Genomic DNA, 23,799 nt, shown 5'->3' with positions numbered 1-23,799 from the left:
CACTACCTCAACTGCAGCCCTGCTTCCCGGGAAGGGCCTGAACATCTCCTGCTGATGGGAAGCAGAGAAAAATCATCTTTTGTTTTCCTTGGCTTCCGTGTGCATGACTTTTACTATTGCTTCATTAAGTTACCTTTACCTTACCCCAAAAGCTTTTTCCCCATCTTATTCTCTCCCCACACTGTTAGGCTGAGGAGGGGAGTGACAGAGCGGCTTGGTGGGCACGTGGCCTCCAGCCAAGGTCAACCCACCACAAAGGTACGTGGCTGTAACGCATTGTTCAGCATCATACATGCACAGCTTTCAAACTAAAGTTCTTATTTAGCAGCTTATGTTCCATTTTAAATGAGACACAAATTCCCTGACAGAGGCAGAACACTGTGCAAGTATATGCAGTGTATGCCCTAAGCCAGAGTCTAGCTTACAGACATACAACCATGTAGTTAAAACAAATAAATATATGACTTAAAGTCATAAACATACAAATTCTGAAGACCCAGTCACAATCAGGCAAGCTACACCAAGAACAGACCATTCCAAAAGATTTAACTTGGTACCAGAGGTGTGAAAGGCAAAACTGTACATTGTACATTCTCTAAATGGTTAATAATCATGTCATTTACACATCTACAATGGACTAGGATAGCAAAACCAGTACACACCCAGGGACATATACAGCAGGCGTGACTATTTCTGCTAAAAGCTAATTACGGCTGTCACAGGCAAAGTGTGGAAAGACGATCACAAGTACTTAGAGAAACTGACGATAAGCAGGCCACAAGGAATGGTGCCTTGGCTTTTTCTGTCCTGGTGGATGGAGTTACTTTCAAGCACCTCCAGTCTCTGCTGGCTCCTTTATCTCTTTAAAAATTACAGCTGACAACTATTTGATCATCCATGAGCAACCAGAACTTTTCTGGTGCGAGTAGGCACTCCTATCCAAGTCCACCTTGTCCCCAAAACACTTGCATTGTTAAGCAGGTGAAGGAGCTATTAGTAGTGTGGAGTAATCCTTCAGAAAGTTGAACTGACATCCATATGAGAAAAATGAGAAAGAACAAAATCTAGCAAGTTGAAGAGAAAAACATAAAATGAGAGGCTAGAACACATGAGGACCAATGTAGTCAATGCATAAAAGCTAAGATATCCTTTTTCAAACACGTCAGAAGACAAAACCCTTTAGAGATTCATGGAAACACTGAGAAAACACAAGGCCACAGCAGAACAAAATAAATTATTTTGACTGCACTTTCACTGTAGAGGAGTTTCACAGCTTTTCACCTTGGAGTTCATCTTCACAGGGACATGCCATAGGATCTCTTCTTAAGCTGAAGCACAATTACATTACAGGAAAAAAACCCTGAAGAGTAGCAGATCTCCAGCACCAAATGTTACTGGCTCAAAACGAAATGGAAGTACGGAATAGATGTATGATTACCTGTTGTGTGTAATCCCCCACTTCCAAAGAACTGGAAGATGGAAAAGGCTACACTTGGTATTTTTAAAGCTCTGTGAGGTGATGCAAGTGATCCCAGATTACGGCGTCTGATATTAGCCAGGCGATCTATTACTAAGCAAGCAGTAAAATTCCTTTCCATAGCACATTAAGCACACCAGAAATGTGAATGGACTCAAGGACAGAACTCACAGCATATTAAAGGTTGCTGAAGACAAAGAGGGTATTTCTGTCTTAGAAAGTCTCCAGCTCTGGAGTCTAGGTAGAGACTACCCAGCAAATATCACTGTGTACTTGCCCTGTTTCCATACTCTTTCCTAACATCAACGTCAGAAGGCAGGGTACTAAGGTAAGGAATCCCTAGGTCTGATCCATATTGCCATTCCCACGTTAGGCACAGTGCAAAACCACTTACTACACACTCATATGATAGACTGGGGACGGAATATGGACTATGTCCTATTAAAAAAAAAAAAGTGCCCCAAACTAGCATCATTCTTTGAGGATGCTAAAAGCATGCAGACAAGAGAAATCCAGCCAATTTTCTAAACACATTTTAAAAATACCTCAAATCACAGCTTTTTCCAGAAATTACCCAGGTGTCTCAGCAGAGAGTGGTCACTAACAGGTTGTAAAGGATTTGAATTAGCACTTAGTAGCATTCAAGTTATTCATAATCTGCAAAAGAGCAAAATGTAAAGTTAACTGTTTGTGGTGATTCAGCAGTTGCCTAATGAAAGTGGCAAAAAATAAAATCACATAAAAATAAAAGCTAACTGAAGAATTGCAGGGTAATACTTCATAAATAAGTGATAAAAAGGTGACAAATCAGTGCAAAGTGTAATGTACTGCAAAAAGTTACTTAAGTTTACTTGTTTTATACATGCTGACAAGCTCCAAAGTGGCTATTATCACTCAAGAAAAGGATCTGGGAGTTAGCTGCAGATGGTTTTATGAAAAAAAGCATATCTGTTGGCTTAGCAGCAGTCTAGAAGGCAAGTAGGTTAGGAATTGTTACGAAAGAAATTAAGAATATTAAAAAAAAATCCCAAAACTATGTCGCTTTTTAGGAGTTCTTATCAATGTATCTAAAAATGTACATAGTAGAACTGGGAAAGGCACAAAGGTCAGTGGAAAATCATGACGAAATACATTAATACCTTCCAAAATGGACTGTAAGCCTGCAGGTAACAGTCAGAGAACAGCTATTGACTTCCCTAGCACAAAAGCCAAAGAGTACGACATCTTTGAGTATCGGGAGGCAGATTCAATAAGAGCACTACATATTCTTTGTACGAGGCAGAGCTGTACCACGGTTCTCACTGACAGAAGATTCTACACTGAAAAATCATCTGGACAAATTCATGGGAAAAAAAATACCCTTTCATCTGCCCTCACACTCTTCCTTAGGCTTCCACCACTGGCCTCTGTTGGAGCCAGGATCTTGAGCTAAATGGAGCTTTAGTCTGCTTTAGTCTTTATATTCTACACCCAAAAAAGTCAGCCACAGCCGAGTATGTAGATTCCTGCCACCAGAAAGACTTATGACCACTTTTTCTTTTCCTTTGAAGACTGGCTGCATACACATGATCTCTCCCACAAGGACCTGCAAGCGCCTGCGCACGAGTCTTGTAGAAAGGTGTGATAAACGAGTCTCAACAGGAAGAAATCAGTCCTATGGAACTGCCTTTGCCTCTCTAATATGTGCTTTCACCACACATGCAGAATATCAACAACCGCCATGTGGCACCACCTTCTCTGCCCCGATACTCCAGCCAGACCAGCGTGCTGTAAACGTCGACCAGGCATCATCGGCCAGGCTGCCTTCCAGAACCAGTCCATGCAGCCGATGTATGAAGCTCTGATTCATATTCAAGTCTCTCACATCTCCATAGACGAACTGGGGCTTAGCATCTATACACATTTTTGAGATATCTCCAGCCTTAACAAATTCAGCTTGCTACAGTTCAGAAAAATTCAAATAGCTATAAAAAGCCAGTGGCTGCAGGAAGGAGGAATCAGAGACAGTGTTGCTTCAGCCAAGCCTTATTTTGAGACACACAGTCTAAGATGAGACTGGCTTTGCAGCCAACCAGGTGACAATCTGGGCTTGGGTTCACAATTGATATGCATTAACACCTCCTATGTTAACACCTGTACATCAAGGTATTTATGATGTGCCTCAGTGTGCTGGCATGCCTTGGGAGACAATGAGACAGAAACATGGAAAGACTGGGGTATGGCAACGAGTAACGTTTAGACATCTTGCCAAACAGCGGAATCCAGAGCACTGCTGAATTCTGCAAATAATATGGTAGACAAACTGGTATGCCAGAATGGAATCAAAAAATATCTATATCATGCATAACGAATCACTCAAGTTAACCAGCTGAAAACAATAGGGAGTGAGGCTTCTCTCTGCGCCTCAGAGAATTAGATGCCTACCTCCAGCTGCAACCTCTAAGCCATAAATATCCCTGGAATCAGTCAGCATTCTTTAACCAGTCTTGAAGCATCTGAGCAGCAACAGGAGTATCAAAGGTCCCTATTCTTGTATTACAGTATGTCAGAATTTTGCTTTCCAAACTGGAGCTTTAATATTTGCACCCATCTCAGAAAGAGGTGAATAAAAAGAAAGTTCTTTCTTTTTTAGCCTGGTAAGAGTTCTATTTCTCCCTCTCATTTACTGAAGTCCACAATGCCAAAAGTTCATTGTCAATTTTTGTATTTCATTCAGACACTAATTCCACATCAGAGTGCTTGCAGTGTTTCAACTCTGCAAGTTTTGGGAGGTTTTTGTTTGTTTGTGGGTTTTGTATTTTTAATTATTAACGACTCTTCATCAGTATAAGAAGCCATGTAAGAGACTAGAGTGACATTTCTATTGGCAACATACACAAGAAACCCTTGCAATTTATTTCTTTTCGGTTGATTCTTGAGAAGGTATGCCCTTGACAGATGGCTTCTCTATTCAGATATACCAGGGCAAGTCCATAATTCTTTGGCATCAGTAACACAAAGCACAGACTCCCCTTGTAATTTACTTTGTAGAGTCAGAGGAATGGTTTTCAAGATGCTGCAGTTACTTTCCACGAACAAAATGCGTTCAAAGTCACGGAAGCATTTGTCACTGCTCTTTGTCAGATAGCGCTGTTTCTTCTGCTGAGGGGACAATCTTCCTTGTACTTACATTGTTTAATGCACCCAGAGGGTTCACAATACTTTCTGTCACAATAACACAGTCTCTTCTCAACCCCCAACAGGACAGTCTGTTTCCAGAATCCATTTTCCAATTGTTAGCAGGTTATTTGCAAAGCTAGTTATCCTCTCCTCTCCCTTTCAAAAAGTTTATCAGGTTTAAGCAAGACACTCCAGCAGGTCACCCATCTATCAAAAACATCTACCTCCATCTTTCATAAAAAGCTTTTTCAGCATGAAAACTGAAGAGCTTCAGCTTTTGCTGATCCAAACACCTTATGCCTGTTTACTTGAGATTCACACAGAATCATCCCATGCCCTTTGACATTACCAGTACAGGACTCGTGCAACAAAGGACACTGCTACCCTTTAATAACATGTATGATGTTGATAAAATTATTTCCCATAATGCCCCATGAATGAGCTGGGCTAATCTCTAGTAAAAGCTAACTGTATAAATATTGTCTGGTATGGCAGAGAAAAGACTGGACGTAACATACAAGATATCTGTGTCGCACCTCTGAGTATCCAACTGCACTTCCCAAGAGCGTAAGATCCACAGACTCTGTAACAAGGTATCGCCTTTGCCATAAAACGTCTCATCAACAACAGGAATGTGTGAATGTATGATGCTGTTTGCAGGGCACAATTTTTGCAGTTGCAAGAAATAGTTATTAATGGCAGTATCTTTGTTAACTGACAGCATGCACACTGCAGCATGCCCGTTTGTAATGCAAGGAACTGCAGAAACCGCTCATTATGTTAACAAGATCTCTCAATTCATAATGATACATCTCTTGGATTTTAAAATAACTTTTTGCTGTTTAACCTCTTACATCCAGACTAAGTAGGAAATCAAACTGCGATGCAAACTTCTTTGGGTATCATCATTTCTTCCTCCCTGTCACCATTTTCACACCTACCGAAAATCTGCAGAAGAGTGACTGCTCCTGCTTTTTGTCATAGGAAAAGGATTCATGGTTGGAGTAAAATGTAATGGTGTCCACTGTAGGTTACTCTCTTCCCTGCAACTGAGAAGCTTAACTAACTTTTATTCGGGATGACATATCAATTGTTCTACCATAACAGCAGCATTATATAACTATATATTATTCACTATTTACATTGAGTTACATGTAAGCTGTTCTCTCACAGCGATGGATTTTGTTCAAGAGTGACTTTCTCTATACATAACGCGGTCCTGACACACGAGCTTTTGCTTGGAAATAGGGGTATTGGCTTTGGAACTCAGTTTTCTATTCCACAATTCCTATTTTTGTTTTACCAAAAACTAGGATGCTTTACAAAACTTGTACTTGAGAACTGAGCACTAGTATTTTATAGGTCGCAAATAATTCAGATATGGATAACAGAGGACCCTGGGGTTAATGAATTGTAGCAGTAATTCCGGCTGAGGCAGTATTTGCACTGTCTTATTACACCCTCATCTTCACAGTAGCTTAAAAAAAATAATATGTATTTTTGGCATTATTTTTTCTGGTTGCTGTATACTCATCTGAGACATCATGATTTCATTTAATTTTACTATTTACTATAGCATTTCCCTCAAAAAAAATTCAAATTTGATCTACAGACAATAACTTAGAAGGAAGGTAAACCTGGCTAAATAAAACTGATATATTCTCACAGTGTCATTGATGAATTAAAATCAGCAATTCCTCTTCCCATTTTGTGACAATGACATGATATTATCTAGGTTAATCTGTTGATGAATATGGCATTCCAAAATGAACAAGAGCAATCCTTTTTCCTTCATATGTAAAGATCAACAAAATCATGCAGCTTAAGTACCAAAAAACCCCTCCCTTTCTCATGCAACACTGTTCTGGGAATTTCCATATGCAGAAATCATTACATTCAGCTATAACCTAATAAGTTTCAGCAACTTTAAGACAGAAAAGCTTCACACAGTTGTATAATGTACTAAACGTGTTACATAACAAGTAACAGAGATTACCACTTACACGTATCTGAATTTCCCTGAAAAACATTTAACAATTACATTAAAAGAACACTTGATTTCGTACATAAGTGCTTTTCCTTATGGCTCAGAGAAGACAGCATTATCAGGGCAATCCTTAAACCTTTGTGCTTTTATAACACGCACTAGTTACAACCTGCCTGTGAGAATCTGTTTCAAGTGGGGTTCTTGGTTTGCTTGGTTGGAAAGGTAATGCAAAATAAATGCACATTACTGATAATGGAGGAAGACAAAAATGTATTTGTCTGGGTTTGTAACTCCTAAATTCTCCTAGCCTTGGTGAAATGAACAAAAGCAATAGAGACTTTGCCTATGCCTTGATTTAACGGGGTTGCAAAAACACTTTCAAGAATGCAAGCTTCATTTTTGTGCCTCAAGGCAGAAAAAAATACTGTTATGACATTCCTAACAGGTATTGGCCTATCATGTTATAAAGAACTGCAAGAAATGCCTGAACTGAAATCTGCTGAAAGCTTGGAAAGTCATCAGAGACGGTATCACTTCATGTTTCTCACACTTGTCTCCAGGCACTTGCTCTTTTCTTTTGTCACAAACCAGGCATGCAGTTAAACTGACCACGGGCTGGTTCAGCGTGGATGGGTGACTGACGTCTGAGGGCTTCCCCCGTGTAGGGCTGGATGGGAGCTGCCCACGGGCGCTGAGGGAGCTGGTGGCAGTGCTCACCAAGCCGCCTGCCATCATTTCTCAGCACTCCTAACTAAGCCGGGTGGTCCCAGTCACCTGGAGATTAGGAAGTGAGACTCCCACCTACAAGATGGGCTGGAAGAAGGATCTGGGAACTACAGGCCTGGCAGCCTGACCTTGGTGCCAGAGGTGGTTATGGAGCAGGTCATCCTGAGCACCATCACACGTCACATACAGGACAACCAGGTGATCAGGCCCAGTCAGCACGGATTTATGGAATGCAGGTCCTGCTTGACGAACCTGATCTCCTTCTAGGACAAGTTGACCTGCTTAGTGGATGAGGAAAAGGCTGTGGGTGTTGGAATTCAGTAAAACCTCTGACACAGTCTCCCACAGCATTCTCCTGGAGAAACTGGGTGCTCATGGCTTGGATGGGTGCACCCTTCGCTGGGTAAAATATTGGCTGGACAGCTGAGCCCAAAGAGTGATGGTGAATGGAGTTACATCCAGTTGGTGCTGGTCACCAGTGGTGTTCCCCAGGGCTCGGTATTGCAGCCAGCCCTCTTTCATATCTTTATCAATGATAATCTGGCTGTCAGTTAGATGGTTTCCTCAGAGAGAGTTAAGATGCCATAAAACCTTTACATTTCAAATCTCAGTACTGGACAGATAATAGTGAGTCAGATACCAAAAACCTGAAACAACTCTGATGTATTTGAAAAAAAGCTGAGATCTGCTGACTCCACATGAATGTCCTCTACCTTCTCCACTGTACATCATGGGCCTGCTGCCAGTTACCATTCTAATAAACTAACGTTTCTCTGAAGAACAGTAAAAATAAATAAAGCCCACAGTTCAGGCAACTGCCTTGGTGCGGGCATAAGCAAATGAAACTATAACGACACGACAGGCTTTATGTCTGCCTTGGCCGACATTCCACGGTTCCTCTGCTGAGACCTTGTGGCTGTCAAGTGCTCCTGATCATGCCTCAGTGATCCTCAACCCCTTCAGCTCAGTGGGTGAAACGCCCAAACCGCAGTCAGCAGATGTCTGGCACACAGTCAGCAGAACGAGGCAGCACCACAGCGTTAGCAACAACCACCAAATAACGTCAGCACAGAAGGCAGCAAGTGCAACGCTGGCCAGTAGTACGTTACGTGCACAAACAAAAACCAGTGGGACCCTATGAAGACATGTTTGACTTTTTTTGCTATGGGCAGAAATGCTCAAGTTCTCATAACTAAGGAGCATTCCTAACATTGACTGTAGCAAGAGCCCATAATACTTGGGTTCTTCAGGGAAAAAAAAAACAACACACACACCAGTGTTTATCCCCAGTTGCATTATCAAAGTTGCAAATTAACCAAGACTCTTTGAACTCACAGAACATCAGGCTTTTTGAGGATTCAGAAATGTTACTCTCTTTTGAAGAAAGCAAACAAGCTCTTGCAATCTACATGATTTTCAGAGCAAATAAACAGTCCATCAGACAAAAGCCAATTAACGTCATTATCTTCAACCTCCATTTAAAGTTCCCAGTTTTCCCTGTATTTCCCCTGCTATGCTTCTAGCCTTGTCCATCAGCAAGCACAGCTGCACATCCAGGAAGGAAAATGCCCCTAAGGTGCAGATTTGGATGGCCCAGATCACCCCCCCATAAATCAGTTTGCTGATTCGCAGGGTCACGCTGTAAGGAGGGGTCCGCCTGCTGCTGCAGCTCGCCCGGAACACCCTGATGCTTTGGGTTCTTCTGTTCCGCAACCCAAAATCTCCTATCAAGTCCTTCATGTTTTGACTGTACGCAGTAGATGACTTCTAAAGTTTGCTTAAAACAACTAGCACATTTTCAAAAAGTTGAATCCATGCAGAACTCAACACTGGCAATCACAAAGCGCACAAGTTGTATGGTAGCTGCCAAACCACGCTCAGTTTTCTAAGTCTATGGAACACACTAAAACCTTCGCACATCACACAACATGACTTTTTTAGTGTCTTAAGTCCACTTTTCTGAAGTTAAGCTATCAGTTGTCTCAATCATCCCATTTCCTAAATTAATAACTGCGCAGGCAGCCACTATATTCTCCCTCATATGACTACGGCTTTCTTTTTGCTACTCTCCCCTTGTACTGCAATTCTGCCTTTCATCTATATTCTTTAAATTCCTCTGGCCTTCTCCCAGGGAATATGCAGGGGAAAAAACCCTGTCGGAACTGGAGTTCTGCCAAATCTAATTTACTGACACTTAAAGGAATTCCAACTGTCCTCAAATCAGACTGAAAAGAATCTCTAATGAAGGCTTATTTTTAATTTTTAAGTAGAGGACTTTAATGAATTTCCTGGTTTATTGGGGGAGTGATGCAGATCTAGGTTTTCACATATTCCTTCATGAATATTTCTCACTACATACTGGATGTCATTATTCTACTGAGAATCAATTAGCCCAAGTGTTGTTATGACAGTTACAGAAAAATTGTATTTTTAGCTACGATTTATACTGTTCTGTCTCTTCCCAAGCAATCTTCACAGAAATGCTGAAAACTTCAAACCTAATCGGGTAGTGAAAGAAAATCTCTTTGAATGAGAAAGAAATATATGCAATTTGGAGGGGTTTCTAGAGGAAAACATAAGTTTTTTACTCCTAGATGTACCTTGTTACTTTAGAGGAGTCCAGTTGAATGTGTAAGCAAGCAAAAAGCAGCAAAAAGAGGATTAAATTTGATTCAGTTGCAGACATTTCACAAGGAAGTGACCAAAAAGCAATGTTCTCTTTGACCACTTAATACAATACATGCTGAACAATCATTTTCACTGTAGCTGTAGCGTCACAAATTCACCACATCTGAGGCACTTCCATTAGCAAACACACACCACTCCCCAATGCCCCGTCCTTTTGCAACTACCATCAGTATTAGAAGAAACATAGCAACATAAGAGATGGCTTACAGGACAAAAAAATATGCTATTTACAATAGGACCACACTACTTAAGTCCTAGGGCTATGAATGGGTGTCAAGAAAACAAAAATTTGAGAGGTCTATCCTGTATCATATGCTGGACTTGACTAACATCAGGTCTACCAGTTCCCATGACCAGCAGCAGTATGTGAGAGTGAGGTTTGCGTCATTCTCAGTCTTTACCCCTTACACAACTCTGCTCTATCCACTACTGACAGGTGCAGCTAAGAAGGTGTTCTAGAAAATGGGTTTCCTAAACCCATTTGAGCCTGTTGCTCAGTTCCTCAGCTCCTTTCTACACTCTCACATAGAACAATCTGGTCAGAGAAAGAGGGGAAATTAGTGCTTCAGATGAAGACTCTACATCAAAAAAAAAAGATGAAATACCAATTGGTCTTCATATTAAAGGCAGTCCCATAAAAGAGGACATCCTGCCTCTTGCTGCATTCCTTTTTTCTGAGTTTAGTTAGATTGACTGACTATGATTGACCTAGAACCTTCATTTAACTTTAGTACTCAAAATTCACAGCAAAGATATGCTGCAAAGATAACCTGGACTGAAAGATACTCAGACTTGCTCTCCCATCAGGGGATATGACAACTTCCATCCTCGCAGCAACGAAAGAGTTATATCTAAAAATTAAGCAGCTGCAGCCCTGTCACTATTCAGTGAACAAAACCAAAATGCACCAGTTCAGCTAGCACAATGGCCATGAAATTACTGTGCAGTTATTAAAAAAAAAAAAAAAAAAAAAGCCAAAAAAGTGTCTGTTTTCTCTCTCTAATGCACAGTGACAGCCGAACACAAACATATTTTCAAGGGTATTATTGTGAGTGCTGCAAGGAAAACCTATTTGTCTAGATGGATCCCATCATCTAACATTAAACATGGTGTTAGCCTCACCCACAGCAGCAATTAACAGGTTTACGGTGTTTATCAGTTATCAGTCTGTTACCATACAGGCCAAGAGAGCTTTGGCACAAAGGCCCTGGAACATGGTACTGAATACATTCATTCACCTGTTTCCTCTGCTATGGGCTTGCTTTAAACTCTGAGGGTAATACAGAATTCCAGATTTTTATAGGAGAGTTCTGTCAGAATTAGAAATAACAGTGTGTTCTCCTTACCTCTGACACGTGGTCCTCAATACCACAACCCCCAACCTCTCACCTGCTGAAGGATTTCGTCTCTGGAAGTCAGGAACGTGTTAGCTCCGCTTTGCTAGTACAGCAGCCATGGGATGTACGTGTGACCTTCCCAGGTCGGTCCCCTCCCGACACCGAATCTTGGATCTTGCCTCTGCCCTTCCTCACTTACCTTTTCAAATGGAAGTACAGACAGCGAAGCTGGAGCACAGTTTCCAGATGTCCTTGTTTGACTGGTGCAAACCTCTGCTAAGGAACAGCAAAACAGGCAGGCACCCTTTCAATGCAAGAAAAAAATTAAATAAGTTAAAAAAAAATAAATGTTTCAAGACTGCTTGATATTTCAGCAGCAGAACCGCTGGTCCCAGGACATCATTAAGGAGGACATCTGAAACCAGAATGTGAAGTAGCAAGGAGTAAATCTAACACCAGAACTACACCGGGCTGCCAGCGAAACTATGGTTCTTCAGTAGAAAAGCCAAAAAAAAAAAATCAAGATCGCCAAATCCTGGAATTATAATCCTTTTCTGAGTGATTGTACCAAGTTATCTACACAGCACTCACTTTCTGGGAAGCATATGCTCCCTTATATTTGAATGAAATTTGGAGCCTGAGGGACAAGGACATACCAACGAGCCCTAGACAACAAAACCCGAGTGCCAAAGCATAGAGAGAGACACTCCAATATAAGCTTTTGCAAACCCAGTAACAAACCAAAAAAATTTAAAGCTTTTCCCTCCAATTTTTTCCCCCACAATATCTTATTTTCTTACTGCGTTGTCACCATAAATAACGATTATAACAGTAGAACAAAAAGCTGTCCATTGTTAAAAAGAGGAAGAAGCTTTGCTATTTTTAACTCTTACTTCCTAAGAGAGATGACAGCAACTGGTAGCCTTATGTTTTGTATTTCAGCCCAGACATGATGGCCAGATTTCCTTCCCAGGAAGAAATTTCACAAAGCAAAAAATTCTGCCTTGTGGATCATATCAGTGGCTTTTGTAAAGCCATTTGTTGTGACATATGGCTGCATGCATGACATGCCAAGCCCTGCCCCATGCTATTACTTACTGCTGCAGCACAGTGCCAAAAGCAGCAGCATGAGAAAATGCAGGGCAGAATTTATGCCTGGAGACACAAGCAGGCCCTGGAACACCCACAGTAATCAATCTCAGGCTGAACTGGAGAAAAGGGTTCTGTCACAGCACACTGCTTGCTGCAAACAGAGAAGACGGCAAATAATCTACAAAGGAAAAGCTTAAATGGATTTGAAAATACTCAGGAAAAAACCCTTTCCATATAAGACAGCAATGCCTTTGGTAACCAAACGCGTGGGAAGATTTCCATTTCCAATAATTTTCTGGAAAGTCATAATTTTATTAAAATGAGATCACATTAAAAGTGGTACAAATCAAACCTTCATCACCATGAGCATACAGAATCCACCAGCTCTGTGTCACTAGTGTTACTAATGCTATTACACAATAAAAAGGAAAACATCTTTGTTGAAAAGCAATTCAAAACATCCCCTAGAAATATTGCAAAACCAAAAATACAGTTTAATTTCAAGGCTGGTCTTTTAACAAATACCATGTCCCAATTTTTTGAGTCCTATTTGTAGAAGAAATAGTAAGAATATTTAACTAGATGTTACAATAACCCTGGAAATACATCCCCAAAGGCTTTAAGATTCTTGTGCCTACTTTTACTTTTGTTAAACAGTATCATTTCTGTCAGGTAGTACAATCCCATTCAGGGAAATAATTTATGGGAGGACAGATAATCTGGAAGGTGGTGAGGACTTCTTACTATGGCAATGTCTCTCTACAAGTGGCAAAAATATGGAAATCTCCAGGAAAACCACAGTTTGGGCCGGAAAACATTAAAAAAAAAAAAAAAAAAAAAAAAGATGCACTGAAAATATCTGTCCAGAACACTGACGATCAGAACATTGAGTTGAATAGTATACGACCACGTAGCTTGAGCTGTAATGCGCAGCCGTAACAGTACATAATTTGTGGCACTAGTGTCCTTTAGCATATGGGCTAAACATCAGCAGACAACAAAGACAGAGGATAGAAGGAAGGTCATTATCCTTTCCTTGTTTCCCAAAGAGCTTGTATATGTTAAATCCTCACAGACTCCTAGATCATACAGCAAAACAGTAACACAACACCCCAACACTTAAGACTTTTCAATAGTACAGCTTTTCAGCAGGTCTTATATCACAGATCTACTAAACTTTTGGCCTCAGCCACCTTATACTTAGCACTATAATGAATCATATAATGAATAAACTAAAATTCCAGATTTCACTTCTGTTCCAGTGTGTTGGCAATACAGCTGAAGTGTAAAATGTTGCCTGTAGAGTTGGCCACACACAATGAGAGAAGAATGGTCATTTTCTACAGAATAATAGTTACCTCTCTGAAAAATGTTTTCATTTAAGACAGAAATCTAGTTAGGACCTTAGTATTTCCTACGATTTAACCCTACACTTCAGGCTGCTTGTTACTGCCTCAAACTCCAAGAGACAAGAACCAATTTCTCCGTCACCAACATGATCCTTTCTGGTTTTAAGTGATGATGGACCACAATAAAAGTCACTTTTCAAAAGCGGTAAGAGTGAACCTGAGGAGTTTTAACATTTCAAAGAGACACTTCAAGAATAAAACTGCAGCAGATACAAACACTAATTAATTTACTGATTATAGCTTGAACTACTCAAGGCGACACAGGAGCCCATGGCCTATTCCTCTTCATGAGGCAACGTTTGCTATTCATATTTCCTGATAGATAGATAGCACTTACAACATTTTTTATTTAAATGTTCTGAAGACCTACTGCCTGTAGTTAAGAGATGAATGCCAAGAACTCACGACAAGATTACAAAGATTAGGAAGACATGAGCCTTCCTAACTTCAAACCGGCCTTTTAAACCAATGTTTTTGCTTTTGTATCACATCCTACTTTTGAGACTAAAAGCACAAAACCTCGAGCCTCTCCCCTGATTTGAAACTGCTGCTTAACCAACAAAGACTTCAGCAAAAACTCTTCCTTCAAGTGAGCTGTCAGGTGTTTTTAAAAGCCACAAGCAAACACTGAAACTGCCTCTACAGAACAGCTCTGCTTGTAGTGCCCAGTTCAATGGGAGGAAAGACAGCAAAGCTTCTGAGACTAACAGCAGCTGACAGACCTTAAACTGCTATCTGCTGCTAAATGTAACAGAACAAAGGACTACCAGTCAGTAAAACTACTGAATGTTTTAGTCAGTAGTAGGCATGGTCATCTTTGTAGAAATACCGAGTGCTGTACGGAAAATGCCATTCCACAGACAGAAATGCCAAGTTTCAACAAGTGTAAATGCAAAGAAAAGGAAAAGTACAAAACAACCCTTGACTCTCTAATTGATCAAAACATTTAAAATAAGCAAAACCACTACTAGTTGCTGAAAAAAAGAAAGAAAGTAATAAAAATTGGCTATATTCCGCCTCTTTCTCAAGAGCACACATACTCTGGGTCTTCTTAGCATTTCTCTAGTTTACTGCTCCTTCTGTCAGTTGAAACAATATCTAAGAATATTTTTTAAATTGCACTGTGATTACTAGTACCGGGCTTAGCTGGCAAAGGCCTGTCTGTTAACTGCAGACGGTATTTATCCACAGATCAGGTATGACAACACCAACTGTACAAGCTTCACTTACACTATTCTAGTAAGTGTGCCTGAAAACAAAATAACCCAACGTGACAGAGCAAGTGAAACAAAGACTGACCGTCTATGTATTTCCAGGGTCTCAAGAATGCTTTAATAGCTTCACCTAGTATATATATATCAGCTGTTAACCACATCCAGTAAACTTCTAAAAGTAACGCCAGAATTTGTACCAAGCTTGTTTCCATCATTTCAGATTTAAAATATATTCAGAACCCGTGACTGTCATGGTTTCAGTTGGGATAGTTACTTTTCTTCAGCCAGAGGGCTGGGGGGACACGGGAAATTGGGAGGGGACACAGCCAGGACAGGTGACCCAAGCCAGCCAAAGGGCTGTTCCGTACCATATGACATCATGGTGAGTATATAAACTGGGGGAAGGAGGAGGAAGGGGGGGACATTTGGCATTATGGCGTTTGTTTTCCTGAGTAACTGTCACACGTGATGGAGCCCTGCTGCCCTGGGGATGGCCCAACACCTGCCCATGGGGAGTGGGGAATGAATTCCTTGCTTGGCTTGGCTTGTGTGCACGGCTTCTGCTTTACCTGTTAAATTGTTCTTATCTCAACCGTTGAGTTTTACATTCCTCTCCGATCCTCCTTCCCGTCCCCCCGGGTGAGGGGAAGTGAGCGAGCGGCTGCGTGGGGCTGGGTTACCGACCGGGGTTAAACCACGACAACGACAAACAAAAGGTATCTGCATCATTTATGATGCATCTATAGGTGCCTGTGTGTCGAGAGGTTGTTGAGAGTTGTTAATGAACAACCTCACTAAAACAATAACCAGGTTTATAATTATATAGATGAAAATGCATCTTCCTAACTTTGCTGACACAGCTGCGCTGGCAAGACTGAGAAAAGACAGGAGAGAGAAAGTACTAAGTTACAAACTGATTCTCTAAAATTATCAAGGCCAGTTATTTAACTTTAATCAAACCTTATCATGTGTAATAAAACAACCCACAGTCTACGTTATATCATTCTCTATTGGGGGGGGGGGGGGGGGGGGGGGGGGGGGGGAAGGAGGAAAAGAAACAACCAAACAACCATCTATAAATAAATGTTCCTAAGAAACTTTGCCAAATACTAGTTCTCAGAGAGGCTTAAAAAGTTGTTTTTTCTGTTGAAAGTTTACAGAATTGGTATAATTTGTTATGTTCCTTTAAGTCTTTGTTGTCTAAATAGGAGTTACAATTTAAAGCTAATATGAATAACTGAATCACAGGGAAAACACCCTCCAACCATGAAAAATAAATATTCAACATTCTCACCTTATCTTATATTCTTTGTAGTTCTGTTTCTCCACCGCATATTAAGTGGGCCCTGTCACATGAAACTAATGCTGTGTTAGCTCTGAAGGGGAGGGGGGAAAAAAATTGTCACTGAACTGGAAGGCACCAGCTGCAGAACTGAAGTAATCTTTGATAGGATAATTCCAGGCCCACAAACTAAATTCTTTTCAGATTCTGACCAAAAAAAAGGATAAGTGACTAACTTTCCACAGATTATTGTGCAGTTCAAGTACCATTTGCCGACAGTTTGGATACCCACCATCAGTAACGATTTTGAGCAAACTGACATTAAAAATGCATCAAAATACAGCAGAGCAGCACCTAATGTCTTCCAGAATTTTGTCAGAGTTCGTGTCAGAGATGCATTTTGTCCCTCGGCCTTTAAATACAAATTGCATTGTCTCTATCAGGTACAGAAACCACTAACATCTCGGAAAAGACTGGATACTCAAAATGAAAAACGGCACTGAAGGGCAGGGGGAAAAGGGAAAACAGAATTTCTACTGGAGAAAAACATACAATAACAGCATGACAAAAAAACCCCGAAAACACCGCAGGAAGAATATGTGCCATTACCTCATACAGGAGAGAGAGCTCAAACTAAACAATGAAAAGAAAGATTGTCTTTAACATCTGTATAAAAGCACTGTCCTTCCCCGAAGTAGTCTCTAATTCACATTTAAGTAGAAAGATGATTTGACATTACAATATTAATAACAGCTATTTTAACAGCCAATGGAAAAGAATCACAGCAACTTCATTACTTGCAATTGCAATGGGACACACAGATCTTGGCATGGGAATGTCTTGGTGATTGCTAGGCAGTGTCTGGAATAACAACATTCACAGGCACCTGACATGGTTTTTAAAAGAATTAAATCTTAAACAGTATCAACACACTACAGCAACGCAGAAACAGAAATGCTTCTAGAATTGTAAAGAAATCATTAAGGTGTTCGTTAATCACCTCATGAACAGGGAGCTGAAATTCCTTGGAAACAGAAATGACAATTATATGGAAAAGACAAAGTTACCATTGCCTACTGCACTAACCATTGAAGGACAATGAAGAAAGGAAATGTAAGAGAATATAAAGTATTGCAAAAGCAAGGAAAACACCCACTACTACTAGTTGATCTAAAAACCTGGAGTCCAGAATTAGGCAGTATTCTGGCAAAGAGTTCAACTTTTTTGGTAAGACGTGATGAGAAAGGCAACATGAAAAAGGACCAACCCATACGCCAAATCATCAAATACCAGAGGAATATCAACATGAATATAATATTTGCAAAAAGGTGAGAAGAAACATAATAAGCGTCTCCAGGTAAGAGGCGAGCACAACCAAAGAATGGAGAAAGACATCTTGAAATGAATTATCATTTGCAAAACTTCCAGCATAAGATCAATTTGAAGACAACAACTAAGCAGACAGAATATATACTCACAGCTCGCCTAATCTGCCCAGTGGATTCTAGGCTGCAAGGTGCAATTTCTAAAAATTATTTTTCTCCTGTCAAATATTCCAATCATGTGTAATGTGAAAGCAGTCTACATTTAAACTGATAAATCAGGAGAGGCTGTCGGGTTTTTAAAGTGCAGGAAGTTTGCATAATGATTCAATCTTATCACCGACACCAAGTGTATCCTACACAGACACCTGAAAAGAATTACATGAAACTCAGTGCAATTGTGATGGTCACTGGATCCCCGAGTGTGAACGGCTACTGCAGACTTCAGGAAGTGTCTGTCACAACTCATGTATTTTGATGTCCATTACGAAACCCTCCTGGGGTTAAATAATACACAGATACAAGACAGTTTCACCTCCATTGGAAGGGTTTTAAAAATGAAATTAGACATGCTTTTGAGGCAAAATCTTTTGTAGCTAGCTGCCCGGTTCTGCACATATTCGTATAGAATCTGTGGCCAAAGGAACCTCCTCTAAACCATTTCCCATCACCTCCTCTGATCTGTCAACTTCAATTGGGCTTTTCTTGTACCACTACTTGTCCTATACTGAGAGGATAACAAACAAACAACTCAACTTATCCTCCTAGATTTATAACTGCAATCTAAAAAGTCTGAACTGTTGCAACATACAGTATTCACTACTGCATATTCTAGACTACTGTACCTACTGCCATCATTTGTCTCTTCTCTACTAGCATCAGTGATACCAAAACATTAAAAGAGTCACTTTTGTCACTCTAAGGCCACCCCCTCTAGTAATGCAGAAACATCCGTTAGCATACTTACCAATCAGTCAGACAAAAATGTTAAGTTTTAATACATAGAATCATTGAAGATATAATTTATTTTTAACTTCCGTTTTTAAATTAACTTTGCAGTTTGAAGAAGTGAAATAAACTGAATTCTTCTAAATGGAATGGTCCAACAGTTTTCTTTCCACTGGGGGCACTTTTAGGAAGAAAAATGTATTTGAAAAATCAGATCAACCGAAAAGCATCTTGCTAGTTTGACACATAAAGCAGTCAGAAAAAATCAAAAAGTCCATGAGACCATACAGCCACTATGCAAAGGCCTTGCTAGAAAGATCTTTAAGAAGAGCTAAATGCAAATACAGTAGATCAGAAAGAGAAATACTCAAAAGGCAACTCAAGCTCTCAGAGCAAATTGTCCTTATTTGTCTGCAGTTTGTGAGGACTTGTCGACAACCTGCAGCAAACGGCATATTAAGCCTCATCTAGGAGAAAGAGCCAAAACATACCCATCACAGGTTTCAAGGCAGATACTTTCATTCCCCGGTTTATATAACGTGATTTCCTCCACCCTTAGCGTTTATCTGCCATTCCCCAAACAGAAATGGCTCTTGACTGGGAGGGACAGCACTGCTACAAACTAGAACATTTGCGCCACATCCTTTAATTGATGAAATAGTCTCAGGTTTTCATTTGAGTTATAATGAGAATTGGAGTCTTAGTATTGGATTCTTATTACATCGGTTTTTCTAATTTACATTTGTATAACAACTATGGCAAAAATCATTCTGTCCCCCTGTAAGTGGAGAGAAAAAGCAAACCCTTGTTTTCTCAAAGGCAATCTGTCGTTGCTCTTACCTAGATTGTTAGCAATGCCATCTCAGGCTTGCACCACTCACTTTGCCTTTTTTCTTTCTTTCCGTCCCCCCACCCCCTTTTTTTCCCCTTAAAAAACAAAAACAAAAAAAACAAAAAAAACAAAAAAAAAAAAAAAAAAAAACCAAACAAACAAAACCGGAGAAAGGGGCTTCATATTCAGAACAACTTGTCCACAACCTGTGCTGGCTTCGATGAAGTTCCCAGACAAGCTCTATGGTAAACACTGATTTGACAGATTCTAAAGGCTCTGTGTTACCATGGATAGTTTTCCATACGTTTCTAGGGAAGTTTTTAAACCATCAGCTAATGCCTTACAGGGGGAAGTACTCTACATTTTGCATCTCTCTAATTCATCCACTCAAGAGTAGTTGTTGACAAAGATACTACAAATGAGCTCTGAGAGTAGAGGATGACTAATTATCTCTTAAATGCATCTTCTTACAAACCAAACCTATATAAATGAGCAACAAAGCATCACAACTGATGGCACAAAGGAATAGGCAATTGCTGTCAAATCATATCTACTTGTAGCACTCAGTAGCCAAAAATAGTAATATTCCAGTTCTCTGTTATTTTGTCTAGCAAAAAATGGTGTAGGCAATGGAAGAAGTGATGAGGATCTCCTCCATAACGGTCACTATTATGGCTATTTCTTTCAGATGATTTCTTATTCATGGAATGCTAGTAAATGAGTAGACATAAAATAACACAAAATAAACAGCCAGGGTTTGAACATAACAACTGTTACATATAAATAGGCTTCCCACGCATTTCTCCCCCCACTACCCCCCTCACAAATGAAAAGAATTCCTAGATTAAAACAAACCCCATTCAGTCACTTCTAACTCTTACCCAAAATGTTTCCTAAGGACTCAAGCACCTCAAGACAAGTCAGATGATGGAAAAACAAAACCACAAATACTCACTAGAATTAAGAAAAGCAATCTTGTTTGAGCTGTGTTCTACTCTTCACGGTACTTCTATTCCACTAGTATATTAGCAGTTAAGTTGTGATTAACAATTAGACAAGCATTTGAATTTCTTTAAGCAGGTGAATACCAATAAAATGAGAAGTCTGCATTCCTAAACAGGGAGCAAACAACATCAAACAATCCCTTTCTTACCATAGTTGAAGTCACACAAGCCAAGTTTAAAACTTAGACCAAAAATTGTTCAGGAAATTATTTAAATAGACAAACAAGCCTAAGAAAAATGCTGTTTACTTATGGATGTTACATGTGTTCCATGCACATGTGGATTTAGAATGTTTCAGTAGTTGTTTATGCAGCGGCAGAATGATTACTGTCTGTGTTAAGCATTAAAGGATCAAACCGGCAACGAGCTGCTAGAAAAAACCCATCTCTTACACACTCAGTACATACCAAAGTGAGTCTTTCAGTAACGTATCATCTGCTGTAAAAATAAACCCATGAAACATAGTCAGGCGTTTAAGTGGTTCAAAGCTGGAACAACAACAAAGGCAGATTTAAACAGACACAGAAGAGCAAGAGCAGGAAGGTCCAGCCTCACTGACAGACCCCGCTCAGTGAGCTGTGGGTGCCCCATCCCTGGCCGTGTTCAAGGCCAGGTTGGACGGGGCTTTCGGTGACCTGGTCTAGTGGAAAGTGTCCCTCCCATGGCAGGGGCTCGGAACGGGATGATCTTCCCCACCCAAACCATTCTACGATTGTATGAAGTATTGAACCGCTCAGACTTTTCCACTGCTGCACTTCCCCCAAGCTCTCCTTGCAACTGTGTCTTCTCAGATCTCCCTTTACGCTGCTTGCCCTCCTTGGGGCAAGGGAACCAAAGTGTATAGGGTGCACCAAGTTCTAAGGCCTTTTCTATTCCAACCATCTTTGCAAAAATGTAGAACCTACTAACAGTCTCTTCCAAAGCAAATATCATACCAAAGCCTGATAATGAAATGCAAACGTCTTCACACCGCATCAACAATCCACAGCAATCCACGTAACAATCAAAAAGCAACAAATCAATACATACGTACTTCTATGATTTTGCCTCTTTCACTGTACAGATAGTTCAGCCTATGGTGTGACAGATAAACTTTCTATGCTTTTATACATTTTTGGCACACATTAATAAGAGACCTCCTTCTCAGCAGTATTTCTGAAGTAAGGAAAAGATTTTTCTGTTCACAGAAAATAAAAAATTTCATTGTGCAATTATCTGGTTTGTTGAACGGTTCAAATATTAATAGCAAAGATTAAGAAAAAGGAAGAAATGATATTTCAAAACTTGAGCAGCTTGGCAAATTGAAGCACCAGAAGCCAGAAAACAGATGATGGGTTTATAAGGAACATACTTCCATGAGTGATACGATAGCTCTGCTATGGCACTGGTCAACAGCTTTCTGTTACTGTTTATCCCAGTATCAAGATATCAACATTTATGGTCCAGCAACAAGAACAAAATTTTAAATGGATAGATTCGAAGAACCGATTTGCAGCCAAATGTAAACACAGAAGAAATGGACCCACAAAATTACTTTGATGAAATGACTTGTACTGAAGTACCAGTATTAATTTGAATGCTGTGTACTAGAAAACTGCATTAAACCAGTAAAAAAGGATGGTTAAACCTTACTAAGAAGAACAAAGCTGCCTTAGGGAATGCCTATGTTTAGATTAACCAGCAGGATTTAGGTTTGCTTATGGCCATTGACTGTCGGGGCATCGAAAGCATCTTGATGGATCAGGCGTGCATTATATACAGAGATTGAATTCTTCCTACTTTAAAAAAAGGGGAACCAACATATTCAGGACCAACTCACATCCTATTCACTTCATGTATGCTGGACTTGGACTGGAATAAGTAACACGGATGAAGCAGTGGTAAATATTAAAATTAGCAAAGCAGAGGAAAAAGCATTAGCAGCAGTACAGAAAACAGAAGGGAAGCAAAGGTGACTAATCCTGAAGGAAAATGGGTTTCTATGTTGGATGCAGTCATTACAACAGGGGCGTAAGTGACATAAATGATAAAGGGACACATGCAAAGGGAGAGGTACAACGGGAAATCATGAGATAGTAGGTCATGCTGAACAAATCTGATTAACTTCTGTGAAAAAGTCGCAATAAGAACTGATGGGACAGACTAACAGACATAATGCATTTGGACTTCAAGATGGCTTATAATACTTCACAGCAGAAAAAGCTAGGGTAAAAGGTCAATAAATGCAGTGCAGATAAACATGGAAATTCTAAACTGAATTCAAAACAAGGTCAGTAAACAGCAGCAGATAGGTAAAGAACAGATAGAACACTGACGGCATGGAGATGGCTCAGTGTTTGACCCTCTCTTACTTAGACAAGGTACCAAAGAAACAAAGGGACTTCTGCAGAAATTAAAGCTGTCACCACAAAATATTGAATTGGAAGAAAGGTTTGGTAATGCAGGTGATATGGTCAGAGTCTCATCAACTCTGCTTAAAACTCAAAACTAGATGATCTGTAAAACACACTCTTCCAGTACTAACTTCTGGCTAAAACCGGAATAAACACCACAATGAGACACACACGAGAGCCACTACACTGAACCAAGAGACAACTGCAAAATGTTGCTGTAACTTGAGAGAAAGGGGTAATTTTCTACCTCTAGACAAGTGCTGTCAACATGTGTTTCTGATTTTGTAACTTACTAATTTTAAGCTTCATCAACTGGAATTTTCTCTTTAAACCATTTTAGAAGCAATTTAACTGGGATGTTTGCAAGGGAAGCCAATCTTTGATCACAAGGAGGGCTGTGTTTGCCTGAAAATGCTATTGCATGAAGAGAAATTCATTAAGTACTCTCAAGTTTACAGTTACAATGAACTGCTTTTCATTCTAAGCAGCACAGTGTCTTTCACTCCCTCTACTTCCCTAACAGTTTGCGTTACTGCACCAACTATTGTCTTCCTTTTAGATTGCAAGGTCTCTGAGACAGGCACTGCCGCCTCCTTAAACAAAGCAAAAAAACCCAAACAACAAAAAGCTTATTTATACAGCACTCAGCACAGTGGGATCCTGACCACAGACTTCAAATTGAAGATGTAAATGAACAGCCTTTAGGAAGCTCTGTAGACTTACTAACATATTTCACACACCTTTGGATATGATGGATCTGCCATACAATCGACAACAAACACAAGGTAAATTTTTGAGGGTAAGATCAGGCAGAGTTTAAGCATGTGTACACCATGGAATGATGGATTTTGAAGATGAGCGAGGACAGGCAAGTAACCAACCACTCTACTAGCCTGGAATTGGTAAAAGAACGCTCCCATTATTAGCAC

The sequence above is a fragment of the Falco naumanni genome, chromosome 3, assembly GCF_017639655.2.
Source record: "Falco naumanni isolate bFalNau1 chromosome 3, bFalNau1.pat, whole genome shotgun sequence".
NCBI classification, from domain to species: Eukaryota; Metazoa; Chordata; class Aves; order Falconiformes; family Falconidae; genus Falco; species Falco naumanni.
This window is presented reverse-complemented; position numbering follows the sequence as displayed.